This window comes from Myxine glutinosa, unplaced genomic scaffold (genome assembly GCF_964187855.1).
Source record: "Myxine glutinosa unplaced genomic scaffold, kmMyxGlut1.1 SCAFFOLD_1866, whole genome shotgun sequence".
Lineage (NCBI taxonomy): Eukaryota > Metazoa > Chordata > Myxini > Myxiniformes > Myxinidae > Myxine > Myxine glutinosa.
Window position 1 is genome coordinate 40,291 of NW_027617961.1, and position 8,106 is coordinate 48,396.

The following is an 8,106-nucleotide window of genomic DNA, read 5'->3' on the forward strand; positions in this document are numbered from 1 at the left end:
TGGAAACAGATTGCTCAGGGTGTAGGGAAGGGAAGCAAGCGTAATATGGGACAAAATGCATATTTTAAAGGATGAGAAAACGAAATGAGGGATTTACCAAGAGTTGAAAGAATAAAACAAATACAGTAAGGAATAAGAAGAGGAACGAGAAAGAAGTCACACCTACGCACTCATTCTTTAAAATGGTAGACAAGTAAGCTTGAGTTGCGGTTTTGAACATCCTGATTATTGAAGTAGAAAAAAAAGTCTTGTAAAACTCTTCAAAACAATTTCAGCAAAACATCAGCAAAGCAAGCAAATAAGTAGTAAATTCCAAATGTTTTGGGAGAGTTTCAAACGACTACACAACACATTTCAGTTGGACAGACATTTTAAGGATGTCATACTTTAAAGGTGTTTTCCCAAACAACTTCTAAAGTTTTTAAAAGATCACGTGCATTTGCACCCAATGTTCCCAGGACAAAGTGCATCTTCAAAGAGGCTCAACTTGGGGTTGATTAAGGGAAACAGACTTCAACACAAGTGAGAAGTCAGAACCAAAACAAAGAGGAAGTAAACCAACTGTGAAAAGTGGCGATTTCTTCTCTTATGTCCAAAAGGAATATCAAACGTTCATTACTACCTCTGCCACCAAAGGTGGATGGAGGTTATGTTTTCTTCCCTGTCTGTCTGTTTTTTTGTTTGTCTGTCTGTGAACAAGATATCTCAAAAAGTTATGGGCAAATTCGGACGAAATTTGGCAGAGAGGTAGCAAGTGTGACACCGACGAAATAATTAGATTTTGGTGAAGATCCTGATTCGGCTAGTAGAATTTTTAAAGTGATTCTTCACCATTGGGAGATGGAGCCAAAAACTAAATATAGCAGGATATCTCAAAAAGTTGTGGACCGATTTGGACGAAACTTTATGGAGAGGTTGTGTGTGTGACAAAGACGAATCCATTCGATTTTGGTGAAGATCTGAATATGGATTCGGATACGAGAATTATTTAATTTTTAAGTGCTTCTTCACCATTGAGTGATACCGATAGGGATACAACCGATACAAAGCAGGATATCTCAAAAAGTTAGGGACGGATTTGGACGACACTTGGTGGACCGATTGGGTGGGTGACAAGGACAAATCGATTCGATTTTGGTGAAGATCTGAATATGGATTTGGATACGAGAATTATTTCATTTTTAAGTGCTTCTTCACCATTGAGTGATACCGATAGGGATAAAACCGATACAAAGCAGGATATCTCAAAATGTTAGGGACGGATTTGGACGACACTTGGTGGACCGATTGGGTGGGTGACAAGGACAAATCGATTCGATTTTGGTGAAGATCTGAATATGGATTCGGATACGAGAATTATTTAATTTTTAAGTGCTTCTTCACCATTGAGTGATACCGATAGGGATAAAACCGATACAAAGCAGGATATCTCAAAAAGTTAGGGACGGATTTGGACGACACTTGGTGGACCGATTGGGTGGGTGACAAGGACAAATCGATTCGATTTTGGTGAAGATCTGAATATGGATTCGGATACGAGAATTATTTAATTTTTAAGTGCTTCTTCACCATTGAGTGATACCGATAGGGATAAACCCGATACAAAGCAGGATATCTCAAAAAGTTAGGGACGGATTTGGACGACACTTGGTGGACCGATTGGGTGGGTGACAAGGACAAATCGATTCGATTTTGGTGAAGATCTGAATATGGATTCGGATACGAGAATTATTTAATTTTTAAGTGCTTCTTCACCATTGAGTGATACCGATAGGGATAAAACCGATACAAAGCAGGATATCTCAAAATGTTAGGGACGGATTTGGACGACACTTGGTGGACCGATTGGGTGGGTGACAAGGACAAATCGATTCGATTTTGGTGAAGATCTGAATATGGATTTGGATACGAGAATTATTTAATTTTTAAGTGCTTCTTCACCATTGAGTGATACCGATAGGGATAAAACCGATACAAAGCAGGATATCTCAAAAAGTTAGGGACGGATTTGGACGACACTTGGTGGACCGATTGGGTGGGTGACAAGGACAAATCGATTCGATTTTGGTGAAGATCTGAATATGGATTCGGATACGAGAATTATTTAATTTTTAAGTGCTTCTTCACCATTGAGTGATACCGATAGGGATAAAACCGATACAAAGCAGGATATCTCAAAAAGTTAGGGACGGATTTGGACGACACTTGGTGGACCGATTGGGTGGGTGACAAGGACAAATCGATTCGATTTTGGTGAAGATCTGAATATGGATTCGGATACGAGAATTATTTAATTTTTAAGTGCTTCTTCACCATTGAGTGATACCGATAGGGATAAAACCGATACAAAGCAGGATATCTCAAAAAGTTAGCGACGGATTTGGACGACACTTGGTGGACCGATTGGGTGGGTGACAAGGACAAATCGATTCGATTTTGGTGAAGATCTGAATACGGATTCGGATACGAGATTTATTTAATTTCTAAGTGATTATTCACCATTGAGGGATTGGCCGAAAAGTGATATATAACATGCTATTTTAAAAAGTTATGGATGACTTATGACTAAAATAGGTGGATGAGTTGGTTAGGTGACAAGAACAGGCCGATTCGATTTTGGTTCAGTACCGAATCCAGATCCGGCCTATCAGTGGGATACAAAACAAACTGCTCAGAGTGGCGGAGGGATGCTCTCTACCGAGTGCCCTTCTAGTTATTTTTGTTTCTGAACGTTTTGTCGTCGGTTTTGAGCTCGTTGAAGATTAATGCATTAATTTAATAGAAAAAAGACCTTCCGACCGAAGATTCCTCCAAATACTAGTCAATTTTAATCAATTGCATGCGGACATGTTGTTAGATATCAGTTATTTAAAATTGGTCTTTTACAAGGATCGTGTTTATATGACCTAATGTTCAAGGTAGGTAAATTCAACGTAAGTACTAGAAACAAAACCATCATTAAAAATCTTTTTCTATTTTTTGTTCCTCCTTTTTCCCGCCTGTGTAACCAACCTCCACATTCTCTTCAATCTTGTTCTTCCTTCCACCAGGTCTTTAAGACAGCTGTTCACCACCATCTAAGATCGTCCCCAATCTAATACCATGATCTTTACTACCCACGTAATCCCCAATCCCAACTCATTCCAAATTTCCAGTTTTTCCTTCCTGAGAGTTTGCTTCGATATCTATCTTGTCCACCCCGTGTGTTCTCCCCTACACCTCATTCCTCCCCACATGCCTTATTTGTCCAAGTCTCCCTCCATTTTGTCTTTCCACCCTGCTGTTGGTGTTTACCCTCTCTTTATGCTGTTCCTTTTGTTCTGTTATTGTCCTGATCCTGATATGTTGTAGCCTCTCGACGAGCCTCAACTTGTATACAAAACTTTGAGAGATTTAAACCTTTATGTTTCCATTCACAGCTCCCAGGCCAAAAAAGTTTCCCACCAGTTTGTATTGTGGTGACATCTCCAAGACATTAGTGCAACACAGTACATGCTCAGTGACGGAACTTTTCTCCTCAAAATTCACGAATTAATCTTTTAAACGTCACGAAAGAAACCCCTCTTAAACCTAAAAAAACATGCCGTGTAAATATACCTTTCAACAAACGAAAAATGCAAAAATACTGTATATTCTGAACGTATCATTTGAAAGCAGAAACATGAGAAGTTTTCACCCCTTATATATAATATGTATAAAAGAGGTGAGAACTTTTGAAAGAGTTAATGGGGGAAGAAAAAGTTATTGTTTTGGATGGGGGATGATCTGTGATTGTGGTGAACAGCTGTATAGAAGACCTGGATGAAAGAATCACATTGAAGAGAATGTGGAAGTTGGTTCCACAGGCGAAAAGGAGGTGGGGGAGGGGAATAAAGAAATATATATGTGTATTTTTTACATATAAACATCCACATACACACACATATATATATATATATATATACTGTATATATATATATATATATACATATATATATATATATAATATTCTTCTTCTACATCTATATTCTATATATTATTACATATTATATATTGTTATTATCTATCTGTATATTACACAGTATAAAAGAAAGTTTTTGTTTGTTTGTTTGTTTGTTTGTCTGCACGCACTAATCTCCTGAACGGTGAAAGATAGGAGGAAACCCCGATAACAAAAAATGTCAGGATGGGCCCCGGGAAGTTTATAGGTGAGGTGGCGAGGCCGGTCGAGGCCGCCTCTGCTGGGCTGGGCCCATTTCGCAAGTAAAAGCTGAGCTGAATTATGGTAGTCAATCTTCTACGGCCGTACGTAAAAGCTGAATTATAGTAGTAAATCCATTCAAAAAGAACTAAAAATGTCGGGACGGGCCCCGGGAAGGTTATAGGAGAGGTGGCGAGGCCAGTCGAGGCCGCCTCGGTCGGGCTGGGCCCATTTCACAAGTAAAAGCTGAGCTGAATTATAGTAGTCAATCTTCTATGGCCAAGTGTAAAAGCTGAATTATAGTAGTAAATTAATTCAAAAAGAACCCGGGCAACGCCGGGTGCATTCGGCTCGTATATATATATATATATATATATATATATATATATATATATATATATATATATATATATATATATATATGTTTGTATGTATATATAATCCATATGTATATGTATATTCGACTAGTATATTGCCATCAGTATATTGCCACCATACTAGCCGAATATACATATACATACAAATTATATATACATTATACATACAAACATATACATACAAACATACATATATATATATATATATCTATATATATCTATATCTATATTCTATATATATATACAGTAGTGTATATATATATATATATATATATATACACTACTGGTCAAAAGTTTTAGAACACCTCAAATTTTCCAGTTTGGGAACAAGTAATGGGTTGACAACTTACAGCTGCTTTGCAGCAATGTAAGTGAATTAAGCCTTGAAAGTTGATGCAAACAATTACTACAGGTGTCCCAGCCCCTGATGATTACTTGATTTCAAACCCCCTGTCTGTATAAAAGCAGGATTGAACAGACTGTTATTACACCCTCTGAAGCATTATTTGGACAATATTGCACTGCAGGAAGTAGTACATTGGAAACTGGAGGAAACTCTGACAGGAAGAGGTCTGGCAGACCCAAAGCCACAACAGAATCAGAAGACAAGTTTCTGAGAGTCAACAGCTTGTGTGATAGGCGGCTCACAAGACAACAGCTTCAAGCACAGCTTAATACTGGTCGAAGTAAGCAAGTCTCAGTTTCAACTGTGAAGAGAAGACTTTGAGCTGCCAGTTTGACAGATTGAGTGGCAGTTATAAAGCCATTGCTAAGATGTCAAAATAAGAAAAAGAGGCTTGCCTGGGCCATGAAGCACCACCAGTGGACTACTGAAGACTGGAAGAAGGTCGTATGGACCGATGAATCAAAATTTGAAATCTTTGGTTCATCACGCAGGGTTTTTGAATGCAGTCAAGTTAGCGAAAGGATGGTTCCTCAGTGTGTGACACCAACTGTCAAACATGGAGGAGGAAATGTGATGGTCTGGGGCTCTTTTGCTGGATCCAGAGTAGGCGACTTGCACAGAGTGACTGGCACCCTGAACCAAAAGGGCGACCACAGCATTTTGCAGCGCCATGCAATACCCTCTGGTATACGCGTACTTGGTCAGGGGTTCATCCTACAGCAAGATAATGACCCTAAACACACCTCCAGGCCATGTCAAAACTACCTTCGAGAAAAAGAACAACACGGTAGGCTTCAAATCATGGAATGGCCAGCACAGTTTCCAGACATAAACCCCATCGAGCTGGTTTGGGATGAACTGGACAGAAGGGTGAAAGCAAAGCAACCTACAAGTGCAACACATTTGTGGGAACTTCTGCAACAGTGTTGGGAAGAACTTCCCGAACAATATTTGATTTCCATTGTAGAAAGAATGCCACGAGTGTGTTCGGCGGTTATATCTGCAAAAGGTGGCTACTTTGCTGAGTCACAAATTTAAATTAAATTTTGTTAAACAAAATGATTTTATGATTTCTTTTTTATCTCCAATTGTTTATTTGTTCTATGCTTAATTTCAGAGTACATTTAGACATTAAACTGCATAAATTTCAATAAAAACTGGAAAAACTGAGGTGTTCTAAAACTTTTGACCGGTAGTGTATATATATATATATATATATATATATATATATATATATATATATATATATATATATATATATATATATATATATATATATATATATATATATACATATATCTATATATATATATGTATATATATATATAAATATATATATATATATATATATATATGTATATATATATATATATATATATATATATATATATATATATATATATATATATATATATATATATATATATGTATATATATATATATATATATATGTATATATATATATATATATATATATATATATGTATATATATATATATATATATATATATATATATATATATATACATATATATATATATAGATATATGTATATATATATATATAAATATATATATATATATATATATATATATATATATATATATATACGTTAATATATATGTATACGTTAATATATATGTATATATATATATGTACATATATACGTTAATATATATGTATGTGTATATATATATATATATATATATATGTATGTGTGTATATATATGTATGTGTGTATATATATATATATATATATATATATATATATATATATATATATATATATATATACATACATATGTATATATGTGCGGACATATCACAAACCTAAGGGTTTAAAATGATATACAAATTGTATCAATGTGCTCGGCTGTGTTTTTATAACTTTTATATGTGTAGAGAATACCATGAGGATAATTCTTTTGGAGTGAGTCTCTAGAGGTTCAGAAGTGTAAAGCAGCGTTATAGAAAAAAAGTACCTACGTGGGCCCGATCAGACGTACATATAGATACTGTGAATAAAAGAAACTTTGATGTCATAACTCAAAGGCATTAACGGCGGAGCAACAAAAGCATTTTAAAATACCGTCTCAATCTCGCCTGCCATGTCATGAAGACCCTCGACCTTCCTTCCGTATGGTGTTGCCAAGCCTCGGACCCGTAAAACACAAGGACCAGTCAAGACGTCATTAAATGGAAACGCACACATCGGGCTTGAGAAACAAGTCTTTAAAAGAACACGTTTACACGTCTGTCACGCGCCCTTGAACACAGCACTCGGTTTCACCAGCACACTTCAGCTGAAACAGTAATTGGTATTCATACTGACATATATTTCTCCTTTCATTCTCCAATAATCATTTTCACGGTGGCTTACCATGGAAACGCATCAAGAAGCAGAGACGCCGATAGTGATGCGTTCCCTCTGTCTCACTCCCCCCCACCCCAGACTCCTTTTTCTCAGTCTCCTTTTCCTTCTCTTCCAACTACCCTCCCTTTCCTCCTCCTCTTGATCCTCCTCCTGCTTCGCCAACACCATCCCATCCAGACACTTGGGGTTCAATGAGTAGTCGCGAAGCGGTTCTTTCGCCCTCTAGTGTCGATTTTTGTTGGTACTGTTCACATTTCGTACACCAGGGGCAAATATTGAATACAGCAGTTTAACTTGCGCTGAAAGCTCTACCGTTTCAATCATTCCGTTTGATCCTAAGGAGTTTGTGTCAACATTGTGAACAAGGTTAGAAAGAGTCGAAAACAACGCTTTGTCCTTGTGAGTTCTATATTAGTAATCAATCAAGAAATGTTAAACATTAAAGTGAAAATGATCCATTTGTACCTGGTTCTTTCTCCATGAGAAGTTTATCGTGGTGTGTCGTGCAAAGTTGGGACTCAATCCGAAGTTTCGAGAGCTGATACTTGTGTACCGAAGTCAGGATGTCAATTGTGTCAGGTAGCTGGCTTGTGTACCGAAGTCAGGTAGCTGGTTTAAGATCTTAGGTTCTTGATTTCGAGTAACTGTCGTGCTGGTGAAATAGCACCGGGTGGGTTGATCCTTCCGAGGTCGGTACCAACTTATTGGTAAAAGGGGCATTGCATCGACGGCATAGCTGCACTTCCAGGAATGATGCACCAGCAGCCAC

General features: G+C 37.0%; 1 long non-coding RNA gene across 1 annotated transcript in view; it reads right to left on the minus strand.

Moving 5' to 3' along the window:
* LOC144889230 (uncharacterized) overlaps positions 1 to 7,424 on the minus strand; it is a 41,878-nt gene extending 34,454 nt beyond the window's left edge. The window contains exon 1 of the long non-coding RNA XR_013621662.1: positions 7,344 to 7,424. This is a non-coding gene — a long non-coding RNA (uncharacterized LOC144889230). The remainder of the gene's footprint in view (positions 1 to 7,343) is intronic.
* Positions 7,425 to 8,106: the final 682 nt, after the last annotated feature.